The sequence below is a fragment of the Peromyscus maniculatus genome, chromosome X, assembly GCF_049852395.1.
Source record: "Peromyscus maniculatus bairdii isolate BWxNUB_F1_BW_parent chromosome X, HU_Pman_BW_mat_3.1, whole genome shotgun sequence".
Classification (NCBI taxonomy): domain Eukaryota; kingdom Metazoa; phylum Chordata; class Mammalia; order Rodentia; family Cricetidae; genus Peromyscus; species Peromyscus maniculatus.
In genome coordinates this window covers 110,061,197-110,075,840 of record NC_134875.1, presented here as the reverse complement: position 1 = coordinate 110,075,840, position 14,644 = coordinate 110,061,197, and the positions used below count along the sequence as shown (strand labels likewise).

General features: G+C 40.9%; 1 long non-coding RNA gene across 9 annotated transcripts in view; it reads right to left on the bottom strand.

Moving 5' to 3' along the window:
- The window catches only part of LOC107400732 (uncharacterized), a 49,797-nt gene that overhangs the window by 29,719 nt on the left and 5,434 nt on the right, over positions 1-14,644 (bottom strand). For 5 of the 9 annotated variants that reach the window (XR_013048089.1, XR_013048088.1, XR_013048090.1 and 2 more), the window contains exons 3-5: positions 13,044-13,283; positions 10,518-10,645; positions 7,933-7,966 (exon numbers count right to left, since the gene is read on the bottom strand). This is a non-coding gene — a long non-coding RNA (uncharacterized LOC107400732). Of the gene's footprint in view, positions 1-7,932; positions 7,967-10,517; positions 10,646-13,043; positions 13,284-14,192; positions 14,373-14,644 lie in introns of all 9 variants that reach the window. The other 4 variants (XR_006068234.2, XR_006068235.2, XR_013048092.1 and 1 more) reach the window with 3 other exon arrangements.

The following is a 14,644-nucleotide window of genomic DNA, read 5'->3' as shown; positions in this document are numbered from 1 at the left end:
CCTCCCCTGAAGCTGCCAGCTCCCCCATCCCCACCCCAAGCTTTATAAATGGGCACAAACCCAACTTGTGGAGGATGCATCATCGCCCCATGCCTATAGGGTATTTAAGACCCCTCCTATAGATCAGCCATGTTATTTCCCTCCTGCCCCTTACCACTCCCCACCACAAGATCTCTGGGGGATGGAGGACTCACCTGGGAGTTGATTTGCTCAAATATACCTGGTCTTTTACTATTTAATTCAGCTTGATCTGGTTTACTGCATCAGCAGAGAAACCTATTATCACATCACAGAAAACCTATCAGCTGGTTGTAGCATTATACTGTGAGCAAAATTTTATTGTGGGATTGTAATTCTAGGAAAAAGGATTAAAGAAAATTTCACAAATATTTGAATCGTCCTTTGTAGCTAGAGTTTTCCTGAACCTTCCTTTTTGAAAAAAAGAAAAGGAGAAGTGCTATGGGATGTTCTGTATGTTAAATGTGTTGTTCTGATTGGTTAATAAATAAAATGCTGATTGGCCAGTAGCCAGGCAGGAAGTATAGGCAGGACAAGGAGAGAGGAGAATTCTGGGAAGTGGAAGGCTGAGGCAGAGAGACACTGCCAGCCGCCACCATAAGAAGATGTTAAGATCCTGGTAAGCCACGAGCCACGTGGCAACTTATAGGTTAATAAAAATGGGTTCATTTAAGATGCAAGAACAACTAGCTAGAAGCCTGCCACGGCCATACAGTTTGTAAGCAATATAAGTCTCTGTGTTTACTTGGTTGGGTCTGAGCGGCTGTGGGACTGGCGGGTGAGAGAGATTTGTCCTGACTGTGGGCCAGGCAGGAAAACTCTAGCTACAGTCCTTGGTTTTCTGGAGATGAGCAAAATAATCAATCATGTGTCAATGGAGCATTCACATTTACAACCCCTAGTTAACTAGAGCAGTCTCAAGTTACAGTGTTTTGGAGATGTACATGAATGTATGTATATGTTTGAGGGGTGGGTGAGAGGACAACTTCAGGTGGTTTTTCTCAGGTCTTAAACATTTATTTGAAGGCTTGTTAATCCCAGCACGCGAGAATAAGACCACTACCACAATTTTGAGCCAAATTTGAAGCAAACTTTAATTAAATAATGACCAGGATGATGGACTCTGGACACGTACATACTGGGGTTCCCAGAAAATGGCCACAAGCTACATTGGCCAGGTGCTTATAAAGGCAAACCCACAAGACTACATACTTCCCACATTTGTCCAATGGAGCACAAACATACATCCTGATATACTTCCTGCCTATGTATCTCCCACTCGCATGTGATCAACACATCCTGTGCAGTTGGGTCGACCAACCTTGTTTAGGGAAGTGGAAACATGTGGCTTGTTATCTTATATGAACAACAGCCTCCAGCACCTCAGGGAGTATCTATCTTTAGGAAAGGGGCTTACAGGTTAGAGGCATTTTTGTTTTATGGATCTCTTAGGCACAGTAATTAAAACTTAAAACATAACCTTGGCTCTCACAGGCTCTGTCTCTGCATCCTACCTCACCATTGGTGGGCTGTAAGTACATAGCACTGTGCCTGGCTTTTTATGTGGGCATCTGAACTTGGGTCCTCATTCTAGCAAAGCCAGAGCTTTACCGACTGAGCCCTCTCCTTGGCCACAGATTGCCATTTGGTCAAATTTAGCCTAGGAACATCTACCCATGAATTTATTGCTATATAGGTTACTGGAACACAGCAGCATTTTGGAATGGGGAAAGTTGCTTCAGATCACATGGTACAGTGAGGATCATAGTCCCTTGCAAATTTCTACATCCTAAACAGAAGCCCTTTCCTGTTTATTTAAAAAGAACTACAGGCACATTAAGGCATTCTCAGATCTAGGAGAAATCATCTTCCCAAGGGAAGAGTCTCCCAATTGGTTATCCAATACAAAGTGGTCAGCTCTGAAATAATATACATAAAAAGAACATATAGATTGAGCAGGTTGTAGTTATATATTTAGGGATATATAACATATATGTGTGTGTATGTATGTAAATATATAGTTATATACTATTAAATATTATATAAATGAAAAATTAAAGAAAAAGGGGCCAGCCAGGCATGGTGTCACACGACTTTAATCCCAGCACTTAGGAGGCAGAGACAGGTGGATGTCTGTGAGTTCAAGGCCAGCCTGATCTACAGGATGAGTTCCAGGACAGCCAGGGCTACACAGAAAACGTGTCTTGAAAAAAAAAAAAGAAAGAAAGAAAGAAAGAAAGAAAGAAAGAAAGAAAGAAAGAAAGAAAGAAAGAAAGAAAGAAAGAAAGAAAAGAAAAAGGGGCCATGAATTTGAGAAAGCAAGGGGAGTATAAATGGGAAGGGCTAGAGAGAGGGAAGGGAAGGAGGAAATAACGTAATTATATTTTAACTTCAACTAATAAAATATTTTAAATGTTTTGGGTTTGTCTGTTAATATTTCTACCACAATTAGTACATGGCTTCCCACTTGATTTTTTTCTTTTTTCTTTAGCTTTGTGTCCTCTTCAGGACACCTGGTTCATGGCTTATGCATTCACATTTGCATAGAAATCCAGGCCGTACAGATATGGCTGAAGGTCAGCCCAGCCTAATCTAGGCTGGCTCCAGAGTTCAAAGAGCACAGCAAACAAAAATTCAATGCCTGGGAACCTCAAAAGTCAGAGGTTATCACTTTGGTTTGCTTTTACCCCATCAAGCAAATTCTTGGTCAAGGACACACTTCTGACCCCCCACAGACAGAAGTAATTGTTGGGGAAGTTGTCCCCGAAGGCCAGTCTGCTCTCCACACCCGGAGTACACGGGCTCTGCTTAATATTACATCACACCCATGTCTCTCTCCAAGTCCATTTCAGTCTCGCTTGAGTGTCTCCCTCAAGAGACGTCTTGCATTTGATTTTGTCACAAGTCCTCCAAGTGTTCCACCCCGGGGCCAATTTCACACCAATTTTTCAGTTCAGGGCTGCTTGATCACATAGGACATATGAATTCAGACTATAAATTATCTGAAAAATATCAGGATATTAATTCTAATGGGTATAGATTTTTTTTTAATTTTCAGTCAAATTTCAAACAAAAGCAGGAAAAGATTATTTTAGACCCCAGCTAATGAATGGCTTTTATTTCTACTCAGATACAGCCTTTTCAGAGTCCCACATTTATACAAAACTCTTGTGTCTAATGCCCTATCCAATCTGTGCTCAGAGCCTTATCTCCTGGCCAACAAAGATATTCTCACTCAAGGGGAGTACTCTCCCACTCTGCCAGCAGATACAAGTGTCAACACTTGTATATCATGCAGAATTGGATGCCCAGGTCTAATTTTGCTCCTGAACTACAGTCTGATAGTGTATAATGACATTTCATGCTGCAGAATGCATTCCCATCAACAACACTGGACCATATATATAGCAAAGAGTCCATAAGATTATAATGCAGTTGGAAATTTCCTATTGAAAAAATTGAAATTAAAAAGGAGGACGTGACTGTTTCTAAGTATGGTGGAGGAGGTTTATTGTAGATTAAAGGGAGAGCATATCTAGAGGCAGAGGCATTTGTGAGAGTTGAGAGTGAACATGACCCTGAACCAGGCCGAGAGGGGGGAGTGGAGAGAGGGGATTCAGGAGACCAAAAGGCCAGGAGGGTAAAGAGTAGACAAAAGGGGCCGAGTTACCAAAATGGCTGGATTATATAGTGAAGATCAGCTGGGGAAAGGGTAGCCCAGACCCTGGGCTGGAGAGTTCAGGGTAGGGGTTGGAGTGTGCCAGCCATTCCCTGGAACAGGTAGGGGATGAGGGATGCTGGGAGAACCTGGCAGCCAGATCCATTTTGATATGTTAAATAGGCACTTCAGTTAACTGTTAGTCCTGTGTTTGAGACCTAACACCTATAGCCTAGTGACGCTGAGGCTGCCCCACTGTAGTAGTGTGGTGTATTTTATGTGTCTGTGCTAATGCCTGTATAAAGAGACTGAGTTGTCAGTCACTTAAAAATGTAACGCATACGCTGAGCAAGGGTGCACACACCAGTTGTGGATTATTAGTTCAAGATGTGTTGCACGAGTATGGGGAACAGGTTCCCAAAGGCCAGCTAAGCGCCAGGGACAGGTCCTGATCTCTCTGCTAGGAGCTTTACAAACAGACCAAGCTACACAACTGTCACACACATACACAGGGCCTAGATCAGTCTCATGCAGGTTCCCTATCTGGGGAATGTTTGTTTAATTATATAAAGATATGTTGTATTCTTTTTTTCTTTCTTTTTTTTTTTTTTTTTTTTTTTTTTGGTTTTTTCGAGACAGGGTTTCTCTGTGTAGCTTTGCGCCTTTCCTGGGACTCACTTGGTAGCCCAGGCTGGCCTTGAACTCACAGAGATCCGCCTGGCTCTGCCTCCCGAGTGCTGGGATTAAAGGCGTTTTATGTTGCATTTGTTTAACTCTGTGAAGCTGTATTACTGTGCTTGTCTAAAACACCTGATAGTCTAATAAAGAGCTGAACATCCAATAGTGAGGCAGGAGAGAGAATCAGGTGGGGCTGCCAGGCAGAGAGACTATATAGAAGGAGAGAAGAGTGAAAAGGGGGAGAGAGAAAAGGGGAAGGAGAAGAGGATGCAAGGGGCAGCCACCCAGTCACCAAGCCAGCAACAGAGTAAGAAGTAAAGAAAGACATATAGAATAGACAAAAGTAAAAACCCAGAGGCAAAAGGTAGACAGGCTAAATTAAATTAAGAAAAGCTGGCTAGAAACAAGCCAAGCTAAAAGCCAGGCATTCATAAGTAGAAATAAGTCTCTGTGTATTTATTTGGGAGCTGGGTGGCTGGGCCCCAGAGATCAAAGAGTAAAAAAAAAAACCAACAACACACACCTGCAATCACAGCACCCATGAGGCTGAGGCAGGACTGAAAATCTGAAGCCAGCCTGAGTTACATAATGAGTTACATATCTCAAAAAATATAATTCATACAATTATATATAGTACATATTTGATAATTACAATGACTGTATTACTAGTTTATTTATTTACTATGCTACTCTTTTTTGAGGGGGGTTACAAGACAGGGTTTCTCTGTGTAACAGAGTCCTGGCTGTCCTGGAACTTACTTTGTAGACCAGGCTGGCCTCGAACTCACAGAGATCCTCCTGCCTCTGTCTCCTAAGTGCTGGGATTAAAGGTATGTGCCACCATGTTGTACTATAAAATAGTATGCCAGGCCTATGAGGTAGCTTAGTGGGTAAAGATACTTGCCAGTTTGACCACTGGAACTCATAAGGTGGAAAGAGAGAACCAATTACAAGTTATCCTCTTACTTCCACATGCATACTGTGGCAGTACCAATACACACACACACACACACACACACACACACACACACACACACACACACACAAATATACATAAATAAATAATGTTAAAAAACAAAACCGTATGCTATGTTAGTCTAGCACAGTGATTCTCAACCTTCCTAGCTGTGAGCCTCTAATATAGTTAGTTCCTCACGTTGTGGTGACTCTAAACATAAAATGTTTTCACTGCTACTTCATAACTGTAATTTTGCTACTATTATGAATCATAATATAAATATCTGATATGCAGGATATCTGATATGTGACCCCTGTGAAAGGGTCATTCAACCCTCCACAAAGGGACTGCAATGCACAGGTTGAGAACCACTGCTCTAGCAGCTCAATCTACCAGCAGCCACATATATCTCATTTATCTGGTTTCTTGACTGTATCATTTTGCCTTGTGTTTGATTTAATCTTGTGTTGCTTTGTTCATTGCAGCTGTAGAAGCAACAGGCTATGCCATATCATATAGCCTAGGTACATAAACAATGCTGTATGATGGTCCCCCAATAACAAAATCACTTAAAGAGACTGTTAATCCACTTTCCATCACTGTGATAAAATCATGAGATAACTTAAAAAGACCAGAGGTTCATACTGGCTCTAGTTTCATAGATTTCAGTCTATGAATATATGGCTCTATTGTTTCTGCTGCCTCCCCCCATGAGACACATCATGGCGAGGAACATGTGCTAGCACAAAGTTGCTCACCTCGTGGAAATCAGGAAGTAGTGACAAAAAGGAGCTATGAGCAAAATATATTCTTTAAAAGCAAAACATTTCTCCTGTGATCTACTTCCTAATGGGCTCCACCTCCTAAAGTCTACCACCTCCCAATAGCCCAATAAGTTTTGAATCCATCAGTGGATTAATCAACTGATGAAGATATAGCCTTAAGTGATCTAATCACCTCTTTCCTTTGAATAGGAACCATGAGCTTGAGGGTAAATATCAAGTGTAAACACTAACAGGTATTCCCCCCCCCCAGATTTTGTATTCATGGATAAGCAATAAATAACTACAACTGCCTTATTATTCTCCCTATAATTGTTTGTTTGGGGGGTTAGTGGTAGAGATACCCAGGGCTTGCACATGCTCAGCAAGTATTCTACCATGGAGCTTCACTCCCAAGTAACTATGCATTTAACGGGATGCTTTCCTCATTTTACCCAGTGCTTGTGTTTTGTAGTAGGAGAGTTTTCATATGATGCAAACTGATATATGGCCAAATAAAGACATCCTATAGAAGCCTAGAGAGTATGTAAACATTAACAAAGAGTCTCAGCTTCCCATATCATCTTATGTCAGAACCAAGCTGTTTTGGAAGATCCACACCCCTCCAGGAGATTCTAATGTATATCTGAAACATGAATCTAACTAGTCTTAATAAAAAACAGGAGTTGCCGGGCGTTGGTGGCGCACGCCTTTAATCCCAGCACTCGGGAGGCAGAGCCAGGCGGATCTCTGTGAGTTCAAGGCCAGCCTGGACTACCAAGTGAGTTCCAGGAAAAGGCACAAAGCTATACAGAGAAACCCTGTCTCGAAAAACCAAAAAAAAAAAAAAAAAAAAAAAAACAGGAGTCACACAACATATATTTCCACTTAAGAATTATTGCAAAAGAAGGTAAGAAGCTTGGATGATTATATTGCTTAAGTTTACATAATAAATGAAATTATTCTTTAAATTTACAAAGATGAAAGGCTTTTGCTACACATGATTGCCTTCTGATGGTTATTTTTACAACTAATTAGATACAGAAGATTTTGTTGGAATTATATAATATAACTTACTGGACAATTCCATTTTCTCAAAGGGTAAGGAAAAAATAGATGATTAGATCATGTTTCCCGCATGAAAAATTTCTTTGGCCAAATTTTTGCTGAGCTCTAAAACCATTTTTAAACTTTTTGCATCATTTGATTTGCTGAAATCAGGATCATTGTGGTTGACCTTTGGCAGGTTTTTAGCTGAATGGATAATAATTCAGCAGTTTTCAATTGTCTGAATGATAAGATAACTGAATAAGTAGATGGAAAAACTGAAAGTGCCAAGTGCAGCTGCTTGCCAGTTTGCAGTTCTTACTCAAATTCATTAAAATGGAATGAATGAAATGTTCTTTGTGAATATGCATAGAATATTATACAATATTTACACAGAAAATATGCTATGATTTGAACAATTTTCCCCCTCCAAAACTCATGCCAGAATTTTATTAGTATTGTGGCAATTCAGAGAGGTAATTGGGCCACGAGGGCTCTGCCATTTCAAAGAAGGAAATTCCAACCATTTTTGCTTTCTAGCTCTGATTTCTTCCATGTTAGAATGCAGCAAGGCCCTTACCATGGGACTGGAGAGATGAGTCACTAGGAGCACTGGCTGCTCTTGCAGAAGACCCAGGTTAGGTTCCCAGCACCCACATGGTACCTTACTATATATACATCTGACACTCAAGCTTCAGGAGAGCTGATGCCCTCTTCTGGCCTCTGTGGGTACCAGGTATGCAAGTGGTATACATACATACATTACATAAGTAAGAATGAATAAATCTTTAAAACAAAAAGAAAATGCTTACCAGATGCCAGCACCTTAACCATGGAGATCCAAGCCTGTATAACAGTATGAAAACAAAGTTATGTTCTTTATAAATTACCCACTCTATTGTATCCTGTTACAAAAAGTCAAAATGGCTTAAGACAAGGTGCAAACTATACTATGCAAATTATCAATGGGAATACTTGTGGAAACAATTTATGCTTCCTGAAAACGTGATACAAATAAAAAATTCAAAACTAATGTTTCTTTAGATTGTCACACTAGAAAATATTACAAAGTAAATGAAAGAAAACTGTTATTTTGTTTTGACAATCCTTGTTATGTCAACTTGACAAAGGCAGAGTCATCTGAGAGGAGGAACCTCAATTGAGAAAACACCTCCATAAGATCCGGCTGTATGCAAGCCGGTAGGACATTTTGGGGAGGACCCAAACCATTGTGAGTGGTGCCATCCCTGGCTGGTGGTCCTGGGTTGTATAAGAAAGCAGGTTGAGACCAAGTTTGGATAAAGCGCAGGGACAAATAGCCAAACGAATGGAAAGACATGAACTATGAACCAAAGGCTGAGGGCCCCCCCCCCCAACTGGATCAGGCCCTCTGAATGGGTGAGACAGTTGATTGGCTTGATCAGTTTGGGAGGCATCTAGGCAGTGGGACCAGGTCCTGTGTTCATTGCATGAGTTGGCTGTTTGAAACCTGGGGCTTATGCAGGGACACTTGGCTTGGCCTGGGAGGAGGGGACTGGACCTGCCTGGACTGAGTCTACCAGGTTGATCTCAGTCCTGGGGCAGGAGAGGCTTTGCCCTGGAGGAGGTGGGAATGGGGGGTGGGTGGGCTGGGGGGAAGGGGAGGGGGACGGGAGGGGGGAGAATAGGGGAACCCATGGCTGATATGCAGAACTGAATTGTATTGTAAAATAAAATTAAATTAAATTAAAAAAAAAAGAAAGAAAGCAGGTTGAGCAAGCCACGAGGAGCAAGCCAGTAAGCAGTACCCTTCCATGGCCTCTGCACCAGCTCCTGCCCTATTTGAGTTCCTGTCCTGACTTCCTTTGGTGATGAACAGTGATATGAAAGTATAAGCCAAATAAACCCTTTCTTCCCCAACTTGGTCATGGTGTTTTATCCCAGCAATAGAAACCCTAACTAAGACAAAACACTTAAACATTACCTGCGTTTTACAAATGAAAAAAAAATGTATTAGTTTCTTTTCTAGTTACTGTGAAAAAATACTAACCAGGAAACAAGGGAAGAAGGATTTATGTGGGGGCTCATGGTTTGAGAGGGATGGGATGATAGTGTTCATGGTAGCAAAAGAGTATGACTGGGACTCACATCTGGAAGGACACGGTTGCAGAAAGAGGTGAATGTGCATGTGCACCCCATGTTCCCTTTTCATTCAGTACAGAAGCCTGGCCTTTGGGACAGTGCTGCTCACATACAGGGTAGATCTTCCTTCTTCAGTTAAACCTCTCTGGAAACTCCCTCACAGACACACCTCAAGGTGTGTCTTCTAGATAAGTCTGAATTCAGTCACACTGACAACAGAGATTAACCATTACAGGAATGTTGAAATTTGTAAAATTGCACAATTGAGTTGCAATTTAAACTAAGGTCATCTAACCCTAGAGCCTGTGTGCTTAAGGATTAAATTATACTGGTCCTTAGGGATATGTGAACTGCTGACTGAGAATGGGTGTGGGATTCTGGAATGTCTTCTATGGTGGTGAAATAGCTATAAATATATGTCAAAATTCAGGGAGATTAACCTTTAAAGTTGTACACCAGACTGTACATGAATAATATGTCAAAATAAAAGAAAAAATAGAATCTGACAAAGGTATTTAAAGGCCAAATGTTTTAAGCACAATAAACAGCAAGTATCCTAAGGTTAGTTTTTTTTCTCCTACTTAAATCCCTCATAGTGGACATCATACCTATTACTGATTAAACTTCAAGACACTCTAATTACCACAGAGTCCTCCCTTCATCTCTTCCTACTTTCAATCTTAATCCCAGGGTTGCTCTAGCTTTTCACTAAATCCTTTTCTCTTTCCCACTAACTCTCAGATTCCCTCCTCTCTGTTTCTTCCTTTCTCTATTTTAATGAGTGAGTTTTAAAAAATTTTCATTACATTTTATTTCTTTCAGGGATGAACACATATAGGCCACAGCAGCATATACAAAGGCCTCCAGACCTTAGCACAACTGACACCATGTTGGACAAACCATTCTGACCTAGCACATAAGCCCCAGCATCTGCCAAGATGGAAGTAAAGACTGAAGCCATCAAAGACCTAGTCCGTAGTTCCAGGATCCAGGAAAGTCCCTAAATGTACTAACTTGGCTTTTTGGCTTCTGTAGTTTTGATTTTTGCTAAGTGTTCTTGCTAACTGAAGTGAGTCAACAGGGATGTGGGTTTTGTATATAAAAGACACAGGATGGTGAAACTTAGGGCTGCACGATTTGGGCAAGTTCCATGTGAAGCCACCAGCCAACAAAACAGACTTTCTATTTGGCTTTAAAAGTGTCCATGTGTGTTCTCTGGTGGAATTACCTCACAAAAATACATTCCATAAACTTGTGGGAACTGATTCTCTCCTACCTCCATGTGGGTCATGAGACTCAATCTCCACATAGGTTCTCAGGCTTAAACTTGGGTCCTTGGGCCTGGAAGCAAGATCCTTTACCACTAAAGCCATCTCACCATCCTGGGTTCTCTTTCTAAGTCCACTGTGAATGAAATAGAACAGGAAACAGAAAATTAACTTTAAATACTTATTCACTCATTTTGTGTGTGTCTCTGTGTGTATGGGTATGTATCATAAGTGTGTGTGTGTGTGTGTGTGTGTGTGTGTGTGTGTGTGTGTGTGTGTGTGTGTGTTTGAATACAGGTACATGCATGCAATGGCACATGTGTGGAGGTCAGAGGACAACTCTTAGGAGATGTTCTCTTCTACCACCTTGTGGGATCTGGGGATCAAACTCAGGTTGTCATGCTAATCCTCAAAGTTGTCCTCGGACCCCCCACATACATGCGGTGGCACACACATGCCCACAAACATACACACAGAAAATATACAAATAAATGTAATTTTAAAAATGTTAAAGCACTGTGATGAGCACAAGGCACAGCATTAACCAGTAGCACTTTCCCTCCCTCCCTCTTCTCCCTCTCCCTCCCTTTCTCTCTCTCTCTTCCCCCTACAGATCAGGATATAGAACCCTCAGCTACTCCTCCAGCTTACCACAGATTAGCCCTCTGAAACTGTAAGCAGGCTTACTATTGAATGTTTTTTTTCTTTCTTTTTTGGTCCCCCCCCCTCCCTGAGACGGGGTTTCTCTTTGTAGTTTTGGTGTCTGTCTTGGATCTCACTCTGTAGACCATGCTGGCCTCAAACCCACAGAGATCCGCCTGGTTCTGCCTCCTGAGTTCTGGGATTAAAGGTGTGTGCCACCACCTGGCAAATTTTTTTTTTATAAGAGTTGCCTTCATCATGGTGGTCCCCCAACACAGGAGTTTAGACAAGCAGGTTTTTCCATGGGAGCTAGAGATCCAAACTTAGGCCCTCATGCTTCCATGACAGGCACTTTTTCCAACTATACCATCATCCCCATAGCTGGAGACAATATACTTTTTATGTAGAAATATTTTCAAATGAGAATTTTTAAATATGGAAGGTGCAGAGAGAGCTCAGTGGGTAAAGCGCTTGTCTGTAATCCCAGAGCTTCTATGGTAAGGTGGGAAGTAGAGACAGGAAAATCTCCCAAAGCTGGCGGACTATTCCCAGATGCTTGAAGGCTAGCTAGTCTGGCATACACCAGGATAAACAATATGAGAATATGCAACCCTTGTGACCTAAAATTCAGCCTTATCAATGGTAACCCTATACAATGCACATCAGGAGCCACCAAGATCATTTATAGGACTATTATAAAGACACATAGTGGGATTCAACTGAAAACCCTAGACCTGTGTGCCTCTATTATGCCCTCCCCATATCATGCTTAAAATCTCTTCCCTACAAACAATTTTGCTTCATACTGGCTGTGGTGGTTTGAATGAGAATGGTCCCCATGGGCTCATATATTTGAATACTCAGTTCCCAGTTAGTGGAACTCTTTGGGGAAAGTTAGGAGGTATGTATAACCTTGTTGAAGTAGATGTGTCACTAGAGGCAATCTTTAAGATTTCAAAGGCCCATGCCATACAGGGTGGTTCTCTCTGGTCTGTGGTTGTGTCTCAAGATGTAATGTGCTCCAGGGCCATGCCTGCCTTCCTGCCTGCCTGCTGCCATGCTCCCTACCATGTTGATCATGGACTCTAACCCTGGGAAAACATGAGCTCTCAAATTAGAGTTTCTTTTAAATGCTGCCTTGGCCATGGTTTCTTATTATAGCAATAAAAAAAATAAGTAAGAAGTTGCTAGTCCTGAAATAGCTTTCTGCAGTGAAGTCAAGAATCCTATGTTTGCCAGGCATGGTGCGCACGCCTTTAGTCCCAGCACTCGGGAGGCAGAGGCAGGCCAACCTCCGTGAGTTCCAGGCCAGCCTGGTCTACAGAATAAGTTCCAGGACAGCCAGCCAGAGCTACATAGTAAGGCCCTGCCTAAAAATAAATAAATAAACAAATAAATAAAGTCGGGTGGTTGTGGTGCATGGCTTTAATCCCAACACTCGGGAAGCAGAGGCAGGTGGATCTCTGAATTCAAGGTCAGCCTGGTCTACAGAGCAAGTTCCAGGACAGTCAGGGATACACTTGAAAAACAAAAAACAAAATACAACAAAAAACCCCTATTTCATCTGAGTAGAGATCTATGAACTCAGGCTGCTATAGGTAGCACCAAGAATTTGTGTCTCTTGTCTGTGGCCTCACTTTCTCTAACAGCTGCCAGGAGCCAAGGAAAAGAGAAATGGCAAGTTGTGGTTTAAGGGGTACAGAATTTTTCTTTGGCAAGATGAAAAAGTTATGGAAATACACAGTATTTTAAGTAGTCTAGAGCTACTGATTGTATTTCCCAGACATCAACCAACAGGCTTCATTGCCACTCTTGATTGGTATATTAGTTATCCACTGTTGATAAAAATTACTCCAGAAGATAGTAGGTTGAAACAACATTTATTATCTCACCAATTCTGTGGGTTGGGAACCACTGTCTCTCTTTCATCTGGCACAAGGTTTCTTCTGAAGTGGGAATGAAAGTGTTTGATGGCAAAGCAGTCATCTCAGGCACAACTAGGGAAGGATCTGTTTCTATTCTCACTTAAATGGTGGTAGGCACGATTTAGTTTCTCACTACCTGTTGGTCCAAGGGTCTCGGCTTCTCACTGGTTGCTGGGTAGAAGCCACATAGTCTTTTTCACAGAGAAGCTGAGAAAACAGTAGAGAAGCAAGTGAGAAAATCCACAGAAAGAGTAACAAGATGGAAGTCAATGTTTTTATATCCTAATTAAAGATGTGAAAGCATATGCTTTTTACCACGTCTTATTTGTTAAAAGTCTATCGCTAGGTCCAGCTCACAAACAAGGTAATGGATTATACAAGGCATGAATATCAATGAGGCAAAGATTATTGCGTAGAAAGCAGTAACAGCTGGACTAACATCTGTCTCTATTTAGTAAATAAAGATGAAGAATTTCTGTGATTTGCTGAAGCTTTGAATTCTACATAAGTTCTTTTACAAAATTTGTTATTAAAAACATTTTTGAATTGTATTCTGCTGTGTACAGAAAGGCTACAATATTGCTAAGTGTGCTACTTTATATGGACATCATAGATTAGGTGTGGAGAAACAACTACAAGTCATACTGGAGTTGGACAAATGATGAATCACTGATGAATTCAGCTCTGCTTGGGCTTGGTTGCTGGGAGATTGCTGAGATCTTACACAGCTATTAGCATAATACAATTTGAAAACCCATACATGGGGTGAAAAAATACATAAGGAAGCAAATCATGATATTGCTGTCAATAACATAGCAAACTCAAGCTGACGTTTAAGAGTGACTTAAGAATCAGAAACATGTAATTTTGTTTTGTTCATTCCCTTTAGTACTCTAATCAGAATGCAAATATACTTCCCTCATAACAGGATATTAATAAGCCAATTCACTCATCCTCAGTCAAGACAAGTTACATGATGTCCAAGGAATTTAGAAGTATCTTTGCCATATGCTTATCAAGATAGAATCACAACCACTACATATTAAAGTCATCATGAATGAAACAAAAGTATATACTTCAGATAAAAAGATATGTCAATGTATTGAAACTACCTACAGAGAATATAACTGGATTACTGGAACCTGAGAAAAAACAATGATATAATAGCTGTTGAAGATGTTTTCGTTCTTCTCCAGAAAGTGCTCATACTATGGCATATACAATAGAACAAATGAAAATGGAAGAACCAAGATCACTGGCTTCTTGAAGGCCAATTATACTGTTCCATTGTCATATCTGTAGAACAAAGTGGAAGGACAAATTTTATTCAACTGACTATATAGCTAAGTGCAAGCAAAAGAAAAAAAAGGCAAAGAAAGAAAAAAAGAAAAAAGACTTCCCCCTAAAAAGGTTCAAAAAATATATTTCTTCACCTGGTAATCAAAGCTTTCATTTGTGGGACTGATTCTGAAGATGAATCTTTAGCTAGTCAATTCCTACTCAACAGAAGGAACGCTAAACCATTTTAATTTTACAGCAGCATGAACACTAATAAGTGTCTCATGATG